Consider the following 23,732-nt stretch of genomic DNA (forward strand, 5'->3'; position numbering starts at 1 on the left):
TATTTATATTGGGTAATACACACAAGTGTTGAATCATTGATTTATATGATAATTCTAGGTTTGATATTTTAAAGAGTTGTATATGAGAATTCTCCACACAATAGAACAACATTTTGAAGAATTGTGTATTAGAGTTCTCTAGAACTTTATTATAATATTCTATTCTACTATATATTGCATATATTAAACTTAATTTAATGTAAATATATAAAAATTAAAATTATAATCACATATTATATATATGTATATATATATATATATATATATATATATATATATATATATAGTACATAGGTAAAAATTCATAGATATATTTGTTATATGGGAGTAGCTCACAGTATTCTAGATGTTGAAAAGCCCTATGATCGCCATCCATAATCTGGAGGACCAGGACATCTCATAGTCTAATTTCTGTCCAAACCTGAAGCTTTTGGAGTGAGGAAAGACTGTGCTGATAGTCTCAAGACATGGCTGAAAGTCCAAGAATCAAGAGTGCTCAGGTCCCTGGGCAGGAAAAAATAAATGTTCCACATTAATTAAACGGAAAAATTCTCTCTTTCTTACTTTTTCTTCCCATGGACTTCGATAGATTGCATGATGCTCACCCACATTAGGGAGTGTAAGCTCTACTTAACCTAGAAACACAAATGCTCATACCTTTGGAGATATTTTCATAGATATAAGACTAAATCATGTTTGATTAATTGTCTGGATATCTCTTAACCTAGTCAAGGTTTAGCTTGACTGAAATTGCCAAACCTACTTTCCACTGCCGCTGATCCATTTCACAATCTCGCTAGCAGAGTGGGAAGGTTCCAGTATCCACACATCCTGGAATTCCTCTTCATCTTTATTGGTCTTATTACTATGCTGATCTTATTTCATCTACTACAATCAATATGAAAGGTTGACAATAGGCAAAGAAAATGTATTGACTTTATAAGATTCTGGAGGCTGGGAAATCTGAGAGCATCAAGCTAGCGTCTGGTGAGGGTTTTTTTGCTGTGATATTTCATGGTGGGAGATGGCAGAGCAACAAGGAGGTGAGAGAGAGACAGTCCAAGGGCCCACTTTTACTGCAAGCCTTCTCTCACAGTAACTATTTCAATGTCATAATTCATAACTCTTCCCATGACATGACATTAATCCATTCATGAAAGCAGGGACATCATGACCTAACCATCTCCTCCTAGATGCCTGCTTTTAAAACTGTCTCACTGGAAATTAAATTTCAATAAAAGTTTTTGACAAGACATTGTGGCCACCCCACCATCCTAGTGTGGGGATGATTTGGACTTGCCTTTCCTTAATTACCAAATGATACTGAATATCTTTTCACTTGCTGGTTATTTTATAACTTTGGAAACATGCCTGCTGAGGTTCTTTAACCGTTATTAGTTCGGTGATTTGCATTTATACTGATGAGTGTAAGAGTTTTTTATATGTGTATTTTTAACATTAGACTTTTATTAAATGTATGATAATATACTCCTCATTTTTAAGCTATTCACTTTCTTAATAACATTCTTGGATATACAAGAATTTTAAACTTTCATGAAGTTAAATGTATATATTTTTGTTCATGCATTTAGCATTAAAGTCTATTGTCTTATGTAACATGAAAAATATTCATACCTATGCTTCCATGAAATAATTTTACAATTGTCTTTTATGTTTAGAAACTCAAAAATTGATTTTATGTAGTATTTAGTATAGAATAAAGTGGTGATTCAAATTCAGGCTTTTATCCATTAGTCTTTTTTAAAAATCTTTTTGAGACAGGGTTTTACTGTGCAGTTCAAGCTGGCCTAGAAGTCACTTTGTAGCTCAGGTTGGCAGTGATCTTTTGGCCTTGACTTCCCAAAGAGTTAAGATAAAGGGTGTGCACCTTCAGGGCCAGTATCCTGTAGTCTTTAGATCACTTACTGAAATGTCTTTTTTCAATACTGGAATCCTTTGCAAAAGATAACTGACTACAAGAATATAGATTTACTATTTAATTCTTAATTGTATTCTATTGAACATGTGTACTCATAAGCTAATGAAACTATTGCTTTCATTGGTTTTTGCTATTGATTGTCTAAAATTTTCACATGTATTTTCACACTAATTTTTATTATTAATTTTCTCAGCATGACTTTAGCTTATCTTTTTAAATTACAATTATTGAATTCAAATGCCTCTTTTTTCAGTTATTGTTAGTATAAATCTTCATCAGATCACTACTTTATTTGAACTCATAAATTGTGATATGATTTTATTTAATTGGCCTTATCTACTTTCTAATTTCCATTACTATTTTTCTTTCACCATTTGTTACTTAATAGTGTTTGGTTTATTTTCTACATGCTTGTAAACTTTCAATTTTTCTTTATTTTATAGACTTATTCTATTGTGATTACAAAAGATAATTACTAAGAAACCAGTTCTTTCAAACTCACTGAAATTTCTTTTTGTGGTCCAACATGTAAAGTACCCTAGAGAATATTCTAATGAATTTATGTAAAAGTTTGTTCTGATGCTGGATGAAGAGTTTGCATGTCTCAGGTCCAATCAGTTTGGAGAAGGGTTTATTTTCATGTGCTATATTTTCCTGTTAATCTTCTGTCTGGTTGTTCTATCAGTTATTAAGGGTGTGGCATTAAATTCTCCAACTACTATCCTCAAATTATTTTCTCCTCAATTGTTAATATTTTCACTGTAGAACTTTGTATCCTTTCTTCAGTTGTATATGTATTTGAATTTTTGCTTCTTCCTCCTACATATTCCTATTTAAATAGGTTTTTATTTAAAATATCCTTGTGAAATGAGCAAAGACTCTGAGATCCATTTTGTTTGTTATTGAAGAAAACATTTTTTTTCCGTTTTTCCATTTCCAACTTATCTGTATTCTTAAGTAATTCTTTTGCAGGATTTTTTTTCCTTTTCAATCCATTTTTAAATTTTATTTAAGTGTAACTAGGTTAAGGAAAGATTTCTATTATTTTTTTATTTGCTTTCTTTCTATCATGCACTTAAATTGATAATTTCTATCACGATTACTCTTCCGTGTTTATTTTTTAAAGAACTCCCTGTTTGTTTCTTCTCAAAAAATTTTTTTTTGTGTTTTAAAGGCATTTTATTTATGATTACAACAGGGATCACAACTAACATCCTCAATTTAAATTTATAAGAATTTCATTTGAATTTTTATCAATTTAGCTTTGTTAAACACAAAAGTTGTGCCTACAAAGCTGTTTCCTTCCACTGAACTTGTTTTCACAAATGGCATTTTCACATTATGCTTTGTTAGCATTGATTATAAGTAAAAAAAAATCTATAAAACAAATATATAATTATGCTTTTGTTCAAAAGAAGATAGAATTTTTGTTTAAGAGGTTTTTAATTGTATTCTTCTTTCTTTTTCCAGTGTTTCAAAATGCCATCCCACTACTTTCAGTCTTGAGAAAACTGTTGATACAGGAATTTCCTTTATGTGATGATTCATTTTTCTTTTGTTGTTTTCATGATTCTTTGCCTTTAGCTTTTGGTATTTTGATTTATCTATAAATAAACAAGTTGCTTTTGTAGATTTCCTTGCACATATTTTTAATGGGCTGTGTTGCAACTCTTAATAGCATACATGTCTAAGGGACTTTATAACCAAATTTATGAAGTTGTAATCACTTGTTTCCAAAACTCTCTGTTTATTCATATGGTTTCTCCTAGGATTACATATATAGAGTACCAATGTAATATATATATATATATATATATATATATATAATATACATGCATATATGTAAATGTATATAATATATGTATAAATATGTATTTATGCATGTATACAATATACATGTATACAATATCTATGTAAATATATATGTCTATATAGTGGATGTGAAAGTTTGTATGGTTATATCATTTTATCCCTGGAATATACTCCTATGAGTGGAATTGATAGGTTTTATGGTACTTTGAACTTTGAGGAACTGCCAGATTATTTCCCAAAGTGGCTATAACACTTTCATCCCAACCAGCAATGCATGAATTCTCCACTTTTTCGCATGATAACTCATTGTGATTGGAATCATTTTTCATGGAAATTAATTATGTTGAACATCCTAACTTTTACTACTGGCCATTTCTTTATTATTTTTGGATTAATGTGTATATAATGTATGTATCTAGCAGTAAAATTTTATGAAGAAAAATTAATACTTGTGGAGCTGAGATAAAGAATCACAATCAATCATTTGTTAATCCTTTAAATTTCATATAATAGATAATACATTATCTCTTTTATTGTTAAGTGTGTACATACTATTTTAATGAGTATAAGCTAAAAGTTGGTGGTTATTCTTTCCTAATAATTTAAGAACTCTTTAATTTAAACCTTCTTGAAAAAGCAAAGAAACTTGGATACACTTTCAACTTCCTGGAAAGACAGTAGAAAATATGCTTAATGTAAAAGTAAACTAGCTTACAAAATAGCATGTTTTATTCAAGGAAAGAACAATAAAAAGTGTTTCTAATATCACCTCTTGACCATAGATTTAAAAATAAAGTCTTGTTCTTTAGTCTCGGATCAAAAATTATTAATACACTCATTTTATGTCAACAGGAATAATAACATCAATCAAAATTATTCTATTATAGCATATAGAAATTGAGAAATAATATAACCCTGAGAAATAGTATTAATAAGTAATTTATACAAGGGATCTAGTCCATGGACACATTATCTTGATTTATAATAATTACATAATCTAGAATTTCCCACTATATGTATTATATACATAATTACTACTTATATAAAATTAACTACTCTGTATTATGTAAAGAAGGTACACAGGTATATGTATGTATGACTAACGTAACCATGTATTGGACAGTGAAGAATCATATTGATAAACTTGGTTTTCTTCACTTGATCTTAGCGAAAAGGCCAAGAAGCAATTAAACTTGGTTTTCTTTCCACTCTCTTATTTGAAAGAACTATAAGAGTTGAAAACTAACCTTTTGTTTCTTCAATTAAGAATTTTATGTATAGAATAAGGTTTAAATAAGGATAACACATGTTAAAATGAAAAAAAAAAAAGTTAGACGGAAATTTTAGTTACCCTGATTTTTACAGTTATTGATTTCTCCAAATCGTCTTCTGTATCTTTTAAGATCTTTTAACTACTAATTAAAAATAACTTTCTATTAATTTAACACTTTTGAATACAAAATATACATCTAACGTTTAATTACTCCTGAACGACAGCAAAAGATTAACAAGAGAAGAGTGTGGGAGCAGGGGCCGTGTTTACAGTTATTCTCGAGGCTAAGAGAAGATGATTGTTTGGTTACTGGAATTTGAAGCAAGCCTGGGAAACAACTCTGGGAGAGCAGAGGTGAGGGGAAAAGAGAGGCTTTTTATTTTTTTTTTGCGTCAGCACAGTTAATGGTATCCTAATATAAACACATTTTAAATATAGTGTTCTAGGTAACAAAAGACTAACACTTCATTATTGTCCTATGGAAAAGAGACAGACATAAACAAAATGGATAACCTTTTCATGATCAATACCTTTGCAAAATATTAATTTTCCCTTAAATTCCATAAATTATGTAAACAGAATGAATTATGCTATTGCTTCTACCATCCATCTACTTAATTTTATACCCCATTTTCATGTGTGAATCATTTTAGATGATTTGCAATATATCTCCCACATATATTAAATCAGACAAAAATGTTTTTTATCACCCACAACATATTAATTATATCAATTTAGCAACACATTTGGAGCATACTGCCAGACAAAGCAAATATAGAAAAGCACTGGGTTAGATAGCATTAATAGCATTCAAAAACAGAATTGCTTATAGAGACATTATTTCATGCTTCTCTTAAAACATGAGATCAGTTTGTAATGCAAACATTATTTTTTATTTAAAGAAAGACAACAAAATAAAAACAGGCAGAAATAGTACATACTTTCAAAGAAAAGAAATAAACAGTAATAAATCACTAGTTGATGTATACATATTGTCCCCGTATAAATAGTTGTTCAAGGTACACGAGTGGAACATATAAATGGGAATTCAACCAGGGAGACTACAAACAGTTCTGTTTAACTATCCAACAAAAACTAAGTATTATAACTATCAATCCCATACACTTAGACATGTACGCATTTATCCATATCTTCATTTATGTTGAGACCTAACACAACTTATTAGACTAAAATCTTTCTGAACAAAGATTAATAATATTGCTGGATTTCACATCATAACACTCTGGAATCAGCACTGGGTACTGCAGTGCCACTTTCTTTCCTTCAAAGTTTTTGTTCATTTCATCATGCGTCATCAGATCAGTTCTCATAAACAATTTATAGGTTTTACGTAAGCATGAGTCTTAACATGTATTTCTATCCTTTCTATACTAGAGGGAGCAACATAACAAAACAGGACAGAACTAAACTTTTTTCTATAGACATATAAAACTAAAAAGACACATAAATCTGCTGTATATGGAGTTCTACCATGGTCACTGTGCTATTTCCTGTTATCATCAACAGAATTGGGTATATCATCAGATAAAGTATAATTGAACATATTAGTACATAATAGAACTAACAGAAATACAACTTTGTAGATAGTGTAGAGCTACAAAAACAGGTAGTAATCAAATCAGAATGGATATCATGGTGAATCATTGTCATTTTCAGTATAGTTGTCTATAGTCCTCAACTTGATACCATCAACTTTACAGTTTTGAATAAAATCTGTCAACAATAAGCAGCAATCAAACAAGTCAGATTTAACTAAGATTAGTCATGATACAACAGCATAAGTCATACAGGGATTGTGGTTGAGTTTAATAGGAAATTAAAGATGTCCACTGTGCTATGGACAACTGTCTGTGCCTCTCAGATCCAGTGCTTGTATACAAACTAGGATGGAACAAATTCCAACCAAGCATAGTGGTGCAAGTAATGGGGTGATACTTAATCCCTGATACACTATTAGCTATATCTTCTGCTTTTTTTTTTTTTAAGACTATTCCTCCCGTTTACTCCAATAGAATGAACTGTGTATTTTTGGGTCTCCCCCACACTCACGGTTTTGTATTGGGGGGCAACCTGCTATTTACCTAAGTGATTCTGAACTTTCTCACTCCTCGGCTGGATTTATAGTTATATTTCTTCATTTATTAAAGCCTGTCTGTTCAACCTATCCATAAATGCTGGTCTAGTTACCCCTATTACTGTCTGGTTCCCTATCACATCGAATTCCATTTTCTCATGTTTGATTTTGGTCCATATAACCTTCTTTAGGCTAATTATATTTCCTATAAAGAGCCTCTTGGTGGACCCTATATCTTGATCCACTCTTTCGGCAATTCTCTCTTTTTTCCCTTAGGTTAGTGTATCTAAGCAATCTATATTAGAAATTATATCCAATCTTCACTGCCTCATTTCTGTAGAGCACTTTTTCTGTCATTAGTTGTCAGTTTGTCTTCTTCATTCTGCTTTCTGCTCCATTCATTGTGTCTGCTCTGCCACTGTTTCTGGAATCATGGTACTTTTCTCTTTTAGAATGTCCTGTAGTATTCTCTGTAGAGTTGAATTGGTGGTTGCAAATTCCACCAGTTCCTCTTTATCCTGGAAGCACATTGTTTCTCCATTAATTTCTAGGATATATCAATTTTGGCTGGAGGTTATTGTCATTCAAAGCTTGGATTATTTCACTCCATACTCTTTGTGACTTGAGATGCTCAGAAGTATGAGGCATACAGAACTCCAGCAACCTACAATCAAAACAGAACTACACCCAGGCATATAATAATCAAAATTCCAGAAATCTAATATAATAACAGAATATCAAAAGCTGTCAGAGACAAGAAACAGATCGCTTACAAGGGAACACCCATCAGAATAACAGCAGACATCTCAGTAATTTTATTTTAAAATGTATGTAATTTTTCTTAGAGTTTTTATACAAAGTTACCTTAAGGAATTACTTCATGCTAAAACATTTTCTAGTTGTTAAACTGGAGCTTCCAGAAGAATTTGGTCAAACTTAACTCGAAGTACGCATGTGACATTATTAACCTTGAAGAGAATTGTAAGTAAATAAGAAAAATAATTTAGGATTGATAAGTATCAGCAAAAAGGCAGGGTTCAACACAAATGACATAAAAAGACTATTTACAATAATAATAGCAGATAAATACCCAAGCAAGAGAAAAGGACCTGACATACAGATAAGTGAGGTATATAGCAGGCCAACTTGCCATTAGCAAATCTACACCTAGACATATAATAATCAAGATCCCAGAAATTCACCACAAGAACACACTGTTAAATGCTGTTAGGGAAAAGAAACAGATCACCATAAAGGAAAACCCATCAGAATTATGGCAAACTTCTCAACACAAAAACATCGTCAAGAATATCTTGGAGTGAAATGTTTCAGATCATGAAAGAAAAAAATTTCCTACCCAAACTGATGTTCCCTGGAAAACTATCTTTCAAAATTAATGGAGAAATGATATTTTCATGATGAAGAACAACTGAAGGAATTAGTGACCACTAAACCAACCCTACAAAGAGTGCTAAAGGATATTCAAGAGAGAAACAAAGATGACCATGGTTCCAGGAATAGTAGCAGAGGGGGATCACTAAGCAGGGCAGACAACTTAAAGGAGGGGAAAAGTGAGGGAATAATAGCAGAATAACACCCTGGCAGAGATGAGCCAATGGATGTCAGTCATAACTATTAATGGAGATGGCCTCAACTCACCACTAAAAAGAAACATGCACAGAGTGTATCAGGAGACAGGATCCATCAATATACTGTATACAAGAGACACGTTTGACTTGAAAGAAAATTCATGGACTGAAGAGCAGAGAAGACAAGACAATTCTCTAAGTGACAGAGAATGGATAGGAAAGATACGATATTTTTATACAATGGAAAGCTACTCAGCAATAAAGAAGGATAACCTCAAGGATTTTGTAGGTGAATGGTTACAACTTGAGATATGCTCATGTGTGAAATGGTTCAGAGTCACATGGGTAAACATTGTGTTGTCTTCCTAGTATAAAACACTATAGGATTTATAGAAGTTAGTGGGATCCAAAATGTACAATACATAACATGAAATTAAAGGGGAGGAAAGGTCTAAAAAGTGAAGATGATAGCCATTGTTAAGTTCCTATTAACCTTTGAAGTCTTGTATTATTTTCATTGTTTTATTTGGCTTGGTTTTAATCTGTTTTGTTTTGTTTTGTTAGATTCTAGTATTTCTGATGGTATTGGTAGATATTTTAAAAATAACAAGATATATTATGGTGATCATTGTTTATTTCCTGTTGTCCTATTTTAGAGTTCTGTATAGCTTATTGTTTTGTTTTGATTGGCTTTCTTATGTTTCATTTTGTTTTATTTTATTCTGTTTAAAATTTAAAAAATCTACTAATTAAATAATTTCCTAAGCTATTTTAATACATCTAACCCTAGTATTTAATGCATAATTTGTAAGATTCTGTTGTTGCTTATCCAGAGAAAATAATTTTGAAGCTATAACTATAGAATGATAATATGTATTATATGTTGAGTTATCCTCCATGTTCAGTTGCTATTCTAAATAGTCACAAAGTGACCTGTAGATTTGTCAGCAAGTAAGACTTTTTTGCAATTTGACAAGAAAGAATTTAACATTGCCTAACCATGCAACAAGTGGTTCAGAAAACTGCTAGGATTATTTCCAAAAGATGAAAAATATTTCCAAAAGATGAGAAGTATAAAATAAAAAGCGGCCTTTATTCTGAGAACACGGAGAGAGATGACCGGCACCCCCACCGCTGGCATCCAGCGATCCCTCCGGCTGACACGTGGCGTGGGGGCCTGTAAATAGCCTCAGTTTGGGGTGGAACCTACCCCGGTGGGCATTAGGGATGCACAGGTAGCCCATTGGTCCTAGGTTTGGCGCCATATGTAAATTTCCAGGGGCGGGAAGATGGCGTCACAGGTAACTTCTTAGGGGCAGGGGAGATAGGGCTTCCTGCTTCCAGTTGAGTCTTTCCTGGCTACAGAGTCCTGTCTGGGCCAAAACCCTTTCAAAAACCATGCAAATAATTTTGCTTGGAGAGATTTTTGAGGACATATATGAAAACGAGTGTTCAAAACTATACATTTCTCAACAAGTGTTCTTATGAACTAATGAAAACTGTAAAAATGAACCATTTCCTTACTGTTTTATTGTCCATAATATGTATATGAATAGTTTAATTGCCATGAATTAATCCCTTAACTTTCTAGTGAACTTTAGCCTGTTTTTCACTGAAAAGTCACATAGAAAGAAACATCTAAAATCTTGTTGCATGTGAGACTTTGTAACATATATGGAAATTACGTGGCTGCCCTCTTCTGTGGAGATAATCTGATGATGATTTTGATCTAATTTTGGATAAAACCACCACACATGGTGATAGGAAACGTTGAAAAACCCTTCCAATAGAGCTCAATCTGTTTATTTACTAGGAATCATTTTTCTTTACCTTTCTCATGTCTAGAATTTTTTGAAAAGTTACTAAGTTATGTTTATGAAATTTTTGTGGAAAAATGTACTTAAAGTACAATATTTTTGAAAAAATATATAACTATTGACAATGAAAATTAAAGTAAAAACTTCAAAACTTTTGGAAGACATTTATAAAATGAAGTCCTGAATAGTTTTGGAGTTTTCTCTACTGAAAATAACATTGAATGCTGAAATAGTATAAATGGATGATTAAGAATTGAGGAAAACACTCATAAGACCACTTACCTGCATTTTAGCTATGAAATCATCTGCCATAGTTTCTCATAGCTTTAGATCACTTGAATTATCAGTGAAGAATAAACATAATTATAAGCATCAGTAAATAAATTATAACGTTATAAGTTGTCTAGTGATTCTTGATTTTGAGACACACATGGAAGCTAATGATACTTAAATCAGAGGAATAAAAGTTTCAATATATTGTGCCCAAATTACATAATAAACTACAAATTTCTAATCTTGTAATATGAGGATAATATGATATTTTAGTACTGAAATTAAGAATATATTTCTAAAAACATTACAAAATATTCTATTTTATAAAAATATTATAAAATTATAAAATCCTTTGACTTGATTTAAGCAGTTAGCATATTCTCAGTGTCAATTGTATTAAGAAAATCCTTTTTTTAAAAATGGTGTGTAATGCTTAAAATACATTCACAGTCCTTGTACTAGTCCTGTTCATTGCTCAGTGACAACTCAAGGAGTGCACAGTAAAGCTCAGCCTACTTCACTTCGAGCTGTTGATAAAATGCACCAACAGTGACTCAGAATGGAAAACGGGCTCTGTGACCTCAGTGTTGGGATCACTACCTCCTCAATGGGCAGAAAAATGAACTTCAGAAATAAACTATTCTATATGTGTTTTCTCTTCTTACGGTAAGAGCAGATACTTTCAGCTACTGAGTTATGAAACAAATTATTTTGGAAAAAACTGGCAATCAGGTAAAAACAAAAACTATATAAATAGAAATAAAGGCTATTTGAGAAAAGCCATTTATGACCAAGTCATATTAAATATGGAAAAACAGAAATGTTTCCCTCTAAAATTAATATCAAAACAAAGACATTCAGGGGCTGGGGATTTAGCTCAGCGGCATAATTCTGCAAGCAGGCAGTCATGTGTTCAATCCCTGGTACCAATAAAAAGGAAAAAGACAAAAACAAACAAACAAACAAACAAACAAAGACATTCACAATCAGTGTTTCTGTTCAACATACTGTTTGAGGCTAATTATTACACAGAGCAATCAGGTAGGAGAAACAAATACAAGGAATACATATAGAAAAGGACAAAGTCTAAGTATGAATATTTTCAGCTGACATTACCTTCTAATTATGTTTCCAAAAATTTCATGAAACTACTCTTAGAATTAATAATCATTTTAGTAAAAAAGTAGGATACAAACTAAATAGAAATCAATAGTTTACCTACTTGCTATAACAAGGAACTCACTGAGAAATTAGGTAAACACTGCTATTCACAATATCATAAAAAATTAAATACTTAGGAATTAACCCAACGAGAGAAGTGATGAACTTCTATAGTGAAAATTATTTCACTCCGAAAAACACAATTGAGTATCACATAAAGCAATAGAAATACATCTACTTTTCCTGGACAGGCAGAACCAATATAATCATAATGGTTATATTTCCAAAACTGACATACAGATTTAGCACAATTCTAGGAAAGATGCTAACAATATTTGTCACAAATCTAGAGATAGCATGATACAAAATTTGCATGCAAGCAGAAGAGACCCAAAATACAAAAAACAACCCTGGATAACAAAAGCAAAGCAAGAGACACCATGATCCCATATTTGAAGTTATGCTACAAAGTTACTGTGATTGAAGTAGCATGATACTCTGATATACAAAAATAGGCACGTGGATCAATTGGACATAACAAGGAAGCAGAAACAAACACAGGCACATTCAAGTAATTTGATCTTTGGAAAAGCCAAAAATGTACAATGGAAAAAAGATAACTTCTTTAACAAGTGTGCAGGGTAAAATGAATATCCTTATGCAGAAGATTGAGTCTAGCCCCATATACCATATCTCAGTTTGTACTAAACTAAAATCAAAATGAATCAAAGATCTAAATTAAAACATGAAAACTTAACTTGCTGGGAGACCAAACATATAAAATTGTTTGACAAACACAGGCAAGGACATTCTGAAGAGAACCACAGTGGCACAAAAGAAGTAATACTGAGAATCAACAAATGGGATCACATTAAATTAAAAAGATTATGGACAGTAAAAATGAATCATGCACAGGGAATAAACAACCTACAGAATTGGAAAAGCATTTTTTCTAGCTCTTCATTGGACAAAAACTAAAATTTATTGTATACAAAGGACATACACAAATAAAATATTTTATTTGAGTACTCTCAAAATAAAAATCTCAGTCAAAATACAAGTAACTAAAATGAATACAGACTGTTTGAAGAACAAATAACCAATAAACACATGAAAGTAATGTTCAGTATCACTAGTCACTAGAGAAATGTAAATTAAAACTGCTTTGAAATACTATATTACCACAGTAGAATAGCCATCATCAAAAATTCAAATAATAATAAATATTAGGAAATATGTGGGTAAACAATGAACTCCTATATTTTTTGTGGGAGCGTAAATTAGTTAAACTACTATGGAAATCAGTGTGGAGATTTTTTCCCAAAATTAAAAATATAAATTCCATACCATCCAGATATCATCCTTCTTGATATCAACCCGAAAAATGTTAAAGCCATCAAATTACAGGATTATATGTATTTCCATGTTTATGGCAGCACAATGTACAATAACTGGATCTCAGAAATGACCTGTATATCAACAGACAAATAGCTGAAGAAAGGATGGTATTCATGCAAGATACAATACTGCTCTACCATAAAATGAACTTGAGTCACCTGGAGGCAAATGTGTGTAATCTGAGATCACAACATTAAATAAGTCAGACACACAAGTGTCAGTATCATATGGTTCTCATGAGAAATTCCCCCCCCCCCATTTCTCTAAGAGAAAATAGCAAAAGAGAAGAGCAAATCAAAGATAGATAAAAAATAAATAGGGGTAAGCTTAGGTAACTCTCCAAATCTGTTGATTCAAAAAATTTTAAAATAAATGCTAATTTGGTCGATTCCCTATGTTCATTGAAAAAGAAGTTTTGTCTTTTTATTGGTTTTGGCTTCTTTGTATAACAGAACCTGTTTCTTTGCCTATGATTTAAACTCTAAGTGACATTTTGGTCCTTATTTTAAGATTATGATATACAATATTTTAACTACTGTTATTCTCTGATTAATTTTTAATTTTTGTTTTATTTTGTCACATAACTTAAGAAGATTGCTGTTTATATTTTCTTTATTAATATCTACTAGCGTTAGATTAAAATAAAAAATAATACAGACCACAACTTAAAAGTAAGGCCAACAATTACAAAATATCTTCCCCAACCAAAAACCAACATAAAATTGAGGAAAAAGATTTGTGCCATTAGATTGGGAAAAAATTTTGTCAGTATATGTAACAATGGAATTAGTATCTATAAAAAGTTGGTTATACAGATTTCAGCAAAACCAAGAATTTCACTTTTTAAAGCAATGAAGAAATCAGACAATATATAATTTGGAAGAAAATATTTGCAAATTATAAATGTGACAAAACTGTTAAAGGGGAACATAAAAATAATTTTCAAGCTCAAAGATAAGAAAACACAGTAAAAGTGTCCAGAATATTTAAACAGTTACTTTCAGAAGAAAAGCAATCCCTTGGGATGTTTTTATGATAGATCTTAAAAGAAAGATATTCCAGGTACCATGTGAAAGTAATCACTACCTGGAAACGATTGGTGTCTTATAGAAGTGTAGTAAATAATGTGATTAAGACTGAATTTAGGCAGAATTTAGTAGACTTACAATAAAATTATCACAAGTTTTTTTTTTTTTTTTTTTTTTTTTTGCGTTTTGCTTTAGACCTATACATTGCCTACTATTACAATGTAATTGAAATCCAAATTAGAGCTGAAAATCTGGTAAAGTAACATTTCTGTGCACCTTTTGGTAACGCCATAGTCTGAGAGAAAAAAAAAATCATATGAGTTTTGCTTTAGACTCACTGTGATCTTCAATGCTTTAAAGAGAAAATTTAAAATTATGCAAACTAGAATATTTTTTGGAAATCTGGTAGTTTTGGCATTTTGACTGTAATGGTGAACAGCCTCTGATAGTTTCTGAAAGAAATCTTTGATTTTCACTTCGTGTTAATGTACCTAGCTTAACACAGTGCATCTGCTAAAACACATGCATATGTATATTTATACACAGGCAAAGAAAACTACACAGAGGATTTCTATACAACTGATTAGCAGTTTCTGAATTTTAAAAGAAAAATCATTAGATGAAAATTCAAATGTAATATACATACTGAAAGATACTGCATAAGTCAGTTCCTAATCTTTGCTACCCTTTTGTAAATAATATAAAGATACCAGAATAAGAAGAGTGTAAAGTTGCTATTTCTGGTAATCTGAGCAACTATTTTGCAGAAAACAATCTGCAATATAATAACCATTGTTAATTTCCTCTCCTCTTGTTTTGAAAGTCTGTATCATTCTTATTGTTTTTGATTATCTTTAAAATAGAAAAAAACAATTGAGGATATCTTGTTCCTATGGTACAAACTTTAAGAATGAAAACCATAAACAATTCTTTGTAGAACAGAAAATTGATCATTTAGCTGATTTGCTAGCCATGTGTGCAGGGAGAATAGGAACAGAAAAGGAGAGTAAAGCTGAGGTAACTGAGATGAACCGACGATGTGAGAGACCACATATCTGCAGAGGGAATTCAGGGCAGCATGTTGGAGAATGAAGCAACACAGACTATCTACTAACACACGTATGCAAACTGTAAGGCTGGACGTGAGTTGTGACCCCTTGTAGTGAAATGCTGAGATAAAGCAAGCGGGGATGATATTACTGTATCCTCTTTAACAATAGATGAAAAATATTTTTCTGTGGGAAAAATTTGTGGGAAATTCAGAGAAGAAAATAGTTAACATAAAAAAGTGAATTACTTAGGAATCAATGTAACAAAGAAGTAGAAGTTTTATAAATTGAAAATTATATGTCCTGAGAAAAGGAATTGAAAAGGGATTCTGAAAATGGAAAGATGTCCCTTGCTCCTGGGTAGGAAGAGCCAACATTGTGAGAAAGACCATATTCTCAAATTGTTACACAGGTTTAATGTAATCCCAATCAAAATATCATTATAGTAGCTAACAGATCTAGAAAAAAAAAATTTCCCAAATTTTATATGGAACCACAACAGACCTAGAATAGCAAAGATAATCCTGAGCAACAGAGGCAAGGCAGGAGGCTTCTCAGTCCCAAACTTGAAATTATACTACACAGCTAATCAGAATGATACTGCATAAAAATAAAATCAGACAAAGATCAGTGGAACAGAACAGAAGATACAAACTCAGCTACAAAACACTCAATCATTTTAACAAAGAGGCCAAACATTTTTACCGGAAGAAAGATAATCTCTCTAATAAATTGTGTAGCTTTCTGCATGCCAAACACTTAAACTAGACCCATGCCTATCACCATGCTCTAAATTCAAAATGAATAAAAAATCTAAATATTAAGATAAAACAATAAACGCACTGGGAGAAAATCTCGAGGATGTAGGAATTAGGCAAAGTGTTCATGAACAAAAACCAAACTGCATGGGAAGTCCTTCAAAGGACTTCTCATTTTGTTAAAAGTTTTTGCACATCAAAAGAAATTGCCAACAGAATGACAAGAAAAGACATAGACTGTGAAAACATTTTTTCCAATAGTGCCTTAGACAAAAGACTTTTATCTAGAATGTAGAAAGTATTGAAACAAATCAGGTCCTCTAAATTTAAAGACCCAATTCAAAAATCGGCATCTGTGATGAATACACAATTCTCAGATGAAGAAATACTAATGGCAAATAGATATATGAAAAAAAAGTTCAACATCATTGGTCATTTGATACATGCAAATTAAAACAACCCTGAATTATCATCTCACTCCAGAAAGAAGGGTTAATATAAAGAAATTAATCAATAATAAATGCTGGTGTGACTGGGGAAAAAAGAACTCTTCGCCACTGTTGGTGGGAGTGTAGATTGATGCTACCACTGAGGAAACCAGTGTAGAGATTCCTTCAAACACCAGGATTAGAGGTCCCATTTGACTCAGTTCTGGGTATCTTTCCAGAAGAATTACAAACAGCACAGCAGAGCACAGCGTTATATTTGCACCCATGCTTAGAGCTGCACAAATTGTAATTGCCAGATCTTAGACACAACCCAAATGTTCATCAACTGAGGAATGGATAAAAAAGATGTGCTTTTTTTTTTTTAACAGTGGAATATTACTAAGTATAAATAATGATAAACTTGAAGATTTTATAGGTAAATGGATGGAAGTAGAAACCATACTCATTAATGAAATAAAGCAAACTTGCATGTGTAAACATTGTGTTGTCTTATTAGTGTAGGAAACTGAATGAGTAAATAAGATCCAAAAGTTACAATACATATAGTAAAAGGGAAAGAAACTGCTCAACGGGAAGTTACATTGTTCAATCTGTCTTGCATCTTGTATCTAGTAACCCGAGCAACTATTTTTAAGATAACAATATGCAATATAACAACTATTGTTAGATTCCTATCAGCTTGTTTTGATATCTTATATCCCTATTGTCTGTAGTTATTGCTGTCATTTTGCTTTTGTTTTTTTTTTTTTTTATTGTGTGCTTCTTGAGTTTTCTGTTTTTTCTCTTTAAAATAATAATTTAAAAAGCACTGAGTTGGAAGCGGAATGTAGAGCAAGAATTGTACAATTGTAAAAGCAGAATTGTAAGTATAATCAGAGAATTATAAATTTGAAATTAAAACTGTGATTTCTCAGCTAAAAAAAAAATAGAGTTAAGAGCCTCAAAAGAACTATAGATGGAAAGACTGACCAAATATTTGAAGAGTGATTTGGAGGATTTTAATTCTGTATCACGAGATCTCCCCTCAAAAAGAGTAACAGAGAGTAAAGGAAGCGGTAGGCGAGGCAGACTGGCCAGAGGGTGCTTGGCAAGCGCTGCAGGGAGGGAGGAATGATGGCCCTCGGGGGAGGGCAGAGGGGTGATGAGCATAAAATTAAGTCAGAGCCATTAGAATAGAAAGAAGGGGATTGTGGGACTAAATTAACTAAGGGTTTTAGTGATCATGTAGTACTAGGTACTGTGAACTTCACTGGATGTTAACACAGTCCTACGATATTACCCTACAAGACAGGTGCAGTGCCCTGTGATGACAGGGATAAGATTGCACCATGGATAGCAATTGGGAATGAACAGCAATTCTTTCTTTCTAATTTATTTTTTAACTGGTACATAAACTCAGAGATATGTTGCATATCAATGGGATCTGGAAAATAGGTTCAATGCATTTACATTATATTTTAAGTGCTTAAGTCAGATTAAGCAAGTTTTTCTCCTGAAACATTTACCAAAATTTTAGGGTGAAAACTTTGCAGCTCCTTTCTTTCAGCCTTTGGCGATGTACCCATAGGACTGCTTTGTGTCTTCATCATATTTTGCAGTGAACACCAGAGCTTCGCGTTCCTATCCAACGATAACATACCACACATGCATCAATATTTCCCAGTTTCTCTCCACCTACCCTGGCAACCACCATGAGTATTAACTTCTGTGAGATCATCCTCATCTATGTGAAATCGTGTGGTGTTTTTCTGTCTGTGCTGGGCTTATTACACTTAACAGAATTTTCTTCGTTTCCATATATGATGCTGCAAATGACATAATCTCAATCTTCTTATAGCTAAATTGTGTATGCCACCTTTTATTATAAATAGCAATTTCTTAGATCAGAGATTGAATTATATCATATAACTCAATAGCCAAGGCTATTTATCTGGTCTTGAGTTAAATCAAACTTAAAATCTGGTTGGAAAAGGAGAGACATGGCAGGACTGGTGCAACCACTGTGGAGGTCAGTCAGTATATTCCTTGAAAACCTGGGATTGGAAGTCCCCTTTGACCCAGCTATTCCACTTCTAGGTATAGTCCCAGAAGAACTGAAAACATCGTACCACAGTGATATAAGTCCACCCACGTTGATAGTAGCACAATTTGTAATAGCTAGTTCTTGGAAACAACCTAAATGTTCAACAACTGAGGAATGGATAAAAAAGTAGTGGTATTTTTACATAATGGGGTACTACTCAGCTATGAAAAATCCTCACACTGAGCTATTTATAAATAAATGGATGCAACTTGAGACCATACTCATAATTGAAATAAATCAAACTCACATGTATAAATATCATATAGTCTCCCTAGTGTAAGAAATGGTAAGAATACATAAAAGCATATGGTAATCATGTTTCATTATATTGCTTTGAAGCCTCATAATGTTTTCATTCATTAGTTGGAATGGGTTAATTCTGGGTTGCTTGATTTTATTCTCTGTGATGGATTGAACAGCTATTTTGAAGAAAACAAGCATTATGGCAGCCACTGCTGATTTAATATCATCTTGCTTTGAAGTCCTACCATGCTTTTGTTCTTCTGTTTCCATTGGTTCTATCATGCTGTATCTTATCGGATTTTATTATGTGTGATAGTATAAACAAATTTTTTATGGAAAATGAAATAAGACAATAGAGTATCTATTGTTCATTTTCAGTTATTTGGTTCTGAATGCCCTGTAATACTTTCATTCTCTTGAATGGCTTTATACTATCTTGTTAGGTCTGATACTATTGTATGTGAAGGTATGCTCAACTATTTCAAAGAAAGAGACACTATTAAAAGAGACTACTTTTAATATTGGGTTGTCTTGTGGTGAAGTGCTGTGTTGCTTACATTGTTCTGCTCTGATCTGCTTTGTTTTGTTCTCTTTTGTCTTAATCCCTTTAAAATAAAATAAAAATTAAAAAACTTAAAATCTGTAGATATTTATTGAATTTATAGAAGGTATTTTGTATGAAATATCTTAAACCTTTTTTCAGTAAAAGAATCTGCCTTTCCCTTAAATTTATTTTTGCTTTAAATCACCGATGTTATATTAATATATGATACTACAAATGAAATATTGAAAAAATGATAGTAGTTAAAAATATGTTTACAATATCTTGAGGTAATATTTGAAAGATCTATTTAGATTTCCTTAAACCGTTTGCTACATTCCAATGCACGAAGATGTATAAATATATGTGTACATGTAATTGTATATTAATTGTCATGTAATTTTTATTAACTTATGATTAAAGCATAATAACTTTAATACTAAAAGTCTCTATTTTTTATATTTATCTTTTTTATTTATAGAAAAAAGCAAAATTAAAGAAAAGGTAGAAGTAATACAGAATATTAAAAAAAAGTAAGAAATCACTAGATGATAAATTACAAATAAATTATGTTATTTAGAATTTCTTCCCACTTAGGAGTTTTCAAACATCATTGAGATATATAACAAGATAAACAAAATCTTCAGTCTTAGTTTATATACCTGCCTAGAACTGAAAATGAAGAATTGAGTGGAAGAAATGGCAAGTATGAATTCATTAAGCTTGTTTTTTATATAGTGGGTTTCAGTTCAGGAAAACACAGTACACAACTAGTGACTCCTATAACTGTGAGCACTACCTGTAATTCATATCATTAACCTAAACTGGATAACACTATTAAGATAACATGATTTTTTCAGAAATTTTCATAATAACTCAGAAATAAAGTTGAGATTATTTTCTCTATCTGCCATTTGACTTTGGACACACAGATGAAAATTGTTTCATTTTTAAATGAATATATTGTAAAATTTCTTCCGATTTACAAAACTATTTTGGCTGAAGGCTATTTATTCTTAGAGGTTTTTGGTACTAAGAATGATATTTAATTAATATAAGGTTGTCATTTATCCAATATTATCTTTACCTGGTTTGAATATGCTTTTTTCACAAAGCTTTGGCAGGACCTCCAGCAACTGCCTTGGTTCCATTCTGTATTTAGTTTTATTATTTTCCAAGTTGCTCACATTATACATTGGTCATACTGTTTCATGCTTGTTTCTCAGAAAATGATGCTATACCAAGCAACCCTAAAGATCAAAGAACAGACTTTAACAGAGAACTGATTATATATCACAGCTTGTCAGAAAGTCTCATGTGTTAACTGTTGTCTGAATATCAATATTCCATGTTGCAATGTCAAGTGTCTAAATTTGGATAGCAAATTTCATATTAGCTCCACTCATCTTTAACAACTACCAGGAAGCTAAGTATTTGATGATAGCTCAATGCAAATTTGTATGATTAAGAAATAAATGAACAATTAAGTAAATGAAGGCACTTTCAGAGTTACACTTAATATTTTTTCTTCTTAAAATATTTTGGAATGTCCTTTTATAAAACTTGTTCATTCACATGGCATTCAAAACAAAAAAAAAAAAAAAGCAACAGACTTAAATATTTTGTCTCAAAAATAATATATATATTCTTAAGTATTTCAAGAGAAAACTAATTCTGCATTTTATGAACAGTTATCTATTCTTCTGTTTACTTTTTCTATTTTCTTCTCTGTCTCTTTCTGATTCCTTTTTTTTTTTTTTTTTTTTTTGTCTTTTTTATTTTTATCGGTAGCAGGGATCGAACTCAGGACTGCCTGCTTCCAAGGCAGGCGCTTATGCCGCTGAGCTAAATCCCCAGCCTCTTTTGATTCCTTCTTAGTGGCTTGTGATTTTTAAAATAAGTTTTAAAGGTACTGGTGCAGGCAAAAGTTAAGAAGATCTTTATGAAGTGCTTCTGTTAAATATAAAAATATTTCATTTACAGCTTTCAGGACTTCTTATCTGTTTCCTTTTGAAGAATTTTATCATGAATTATACATACCAACATGGCATGAAATATTCATCTCATATTCTTTCATTCTAGTTCGGGTTACCAATCAAAGAGGGATCTGAGTTTAGAGTCGGTTCGTGGCTAGCAAGAAGCCACAACTACGTATTAGCACATTTCCTTGAGAGAGGACAGCTGGAAATTCCATCATAACAACATCTCATAAGTTTAACTCAACTCCCTATAAATCATTCCATTAGCTGAAACAGAAATTTTCTTTAAATTTAACGCTTCTCAGATTACTACGGTTGTTTTCTGAAGGTTGGAGAGAAATAATATTTCCATGAGATGGAATTATTCTAATATAAAACCACAGTTATAAATATTTTAGTAAATTAGAATTTAGATCTAGGGGCAATGGGGCCATGGGATATACTTAGCAACACAGTGCCTGCCTGGCAAAAGAAAGAAAAAAAAAAAAAAAAGAATTAAGCCTAGACTATTAATTAGGTCAATGACTACTTTTCAATAGTAAAGAAGATCATAATGTTGAATTTGATGTTGTTTAATTATTCTATTCAATTTGATTCTCTTTCCTTGCAAGTTAGATTTTTCTAAATCTTGAAAAAGCAAAGAGTCCTCAATTGATGGAGGAATTCTAAGATATATCTGAAAGAGTTCATGACGAGGCCAAGCATAGATCTAGAGTACTACCCGTGAATTATTAGGGGAAAATAATGCAGTACTGTACTTTACAAAGGAATCTTATGTTCAGAAAGCCGATCTTTAGTTATTCTTTCCTAATCCACCTTATCCAGTAATTTTTAAACTATTACAGAAAATACATTTTATTCACTGATGAAAAATTTCTTTATCTACAGAATGTAAAGAAATAAGTAGAAGATGGCAAAACAAGCAAAATAATAAATTTGTGAGGTTCAACTTACCTATTTATTTACTTTATATCACATAGGATCACACTATTCAAAATATTATTGAATAGAGTACAAAATTTGTATATCTCTTACAGTATCAGCTTTTTAAATTTTTATAGTCTGCAATTTATTTGAACTAAAATTGACTGGCACAATGTAAGTTCACTCAATGGGTGCTTGTTTTTAATCATCTGTTTTTGGTTTACTTAAAATGGTTTTCCAAGGTAAAACATTAATTTAGAATTGACATTCTATAGCAATATATAACCTTGGATATGCTTTAGAAACCTGGTAATAATCCTATTTTGTCCCTTTCAAATATGATGTTCCAGTCTCCAAATTTTGAAAATTAGCTGCATTTCCCTTTCTGCTTCAGTTTATTGAAATGATTTGAATATGAATTTTGCATTGGTTACATTTACAAAAAAATTAATCATTCTTCTGCCCTTACACTGCTTATATAATGTAATATGAATACACAAACTAAAATCAGGATTTAAATATTTTATTTTATCCAAATAAATATTTATGCTGACTCTGTGCCTTGTTATATAAATCTTCTTTTATATTCAGAAATAAATCTACCCCTTAATGATTATTTGTATGTCCTTGCCATAGAAGATGCAGCATATTAAGATTTAATTTAAGACTACATGGATATTAAGCAGCTAAATTTGTACTCAAACTAGAAAAGTAGATTCCGAACTCTGTTCTTATACTCCCTTCTAAGCAGCGGTCTGCCTATCCCATTTCTAGAAACATTGTAGAATATTACAATCATGTTTTAATATAATAAGAAAAAAAATTATCAAAATAACTAAGAAAATAAACATCACTGCTCGAATTTCCCCACTATTAGATTGTGAGAGATAGGTTAATTTTCAATAATTGATGTATTTACCTTCAGATATTAAAAATGCATCCTTAACAATCTATATTCTAATCCAGACTAGCGAGTCTTAGATAATGAAATATTTCAGAACTGTTTACTTATTCTTGTCCCAGATATTGCACTATTTTCTACAATATCTTAAGTCTTATTTCTAAATATATTTAGATTTAATATCAATAAATCTAATAGATGAATTGTGAATTGGCTCCACTGAATTTTCTTTCCATAGTCCTGTCAGCTGGCTTAACTGGTACAAAACTACCTCGGTTTACAAACTTAATTCTTTCCAAGATTCTGGGGAAGATGGTTGTGTTTGTGTTCATTTGAGGAAGATGGCCACAGCCTTGTTTGTCACCTGCTGTGTAGTTCATCAAAGGAAGCAAAATTTGCCTAATATTTCTGTTTGCAAAT

The sequence above is a fragment of the Cavia porcellus genome, unplaced genomic scaffold, assembly GCF_034190915.1.
Source record: "Cavia porcellus strain 051 isolate PalLab524CR breed Dunkin Hartley unplaced genomic scaffold, mCavPor4.1 scaffold_1, whole genome shotgun sequence".
Taxonomy (NCBI): domain Eukaryota; kingdom Metazoa; phylum Chordata; class Mammalia; order Rodentia; family Caviidae; genus Cavia; species Cavia porcellus.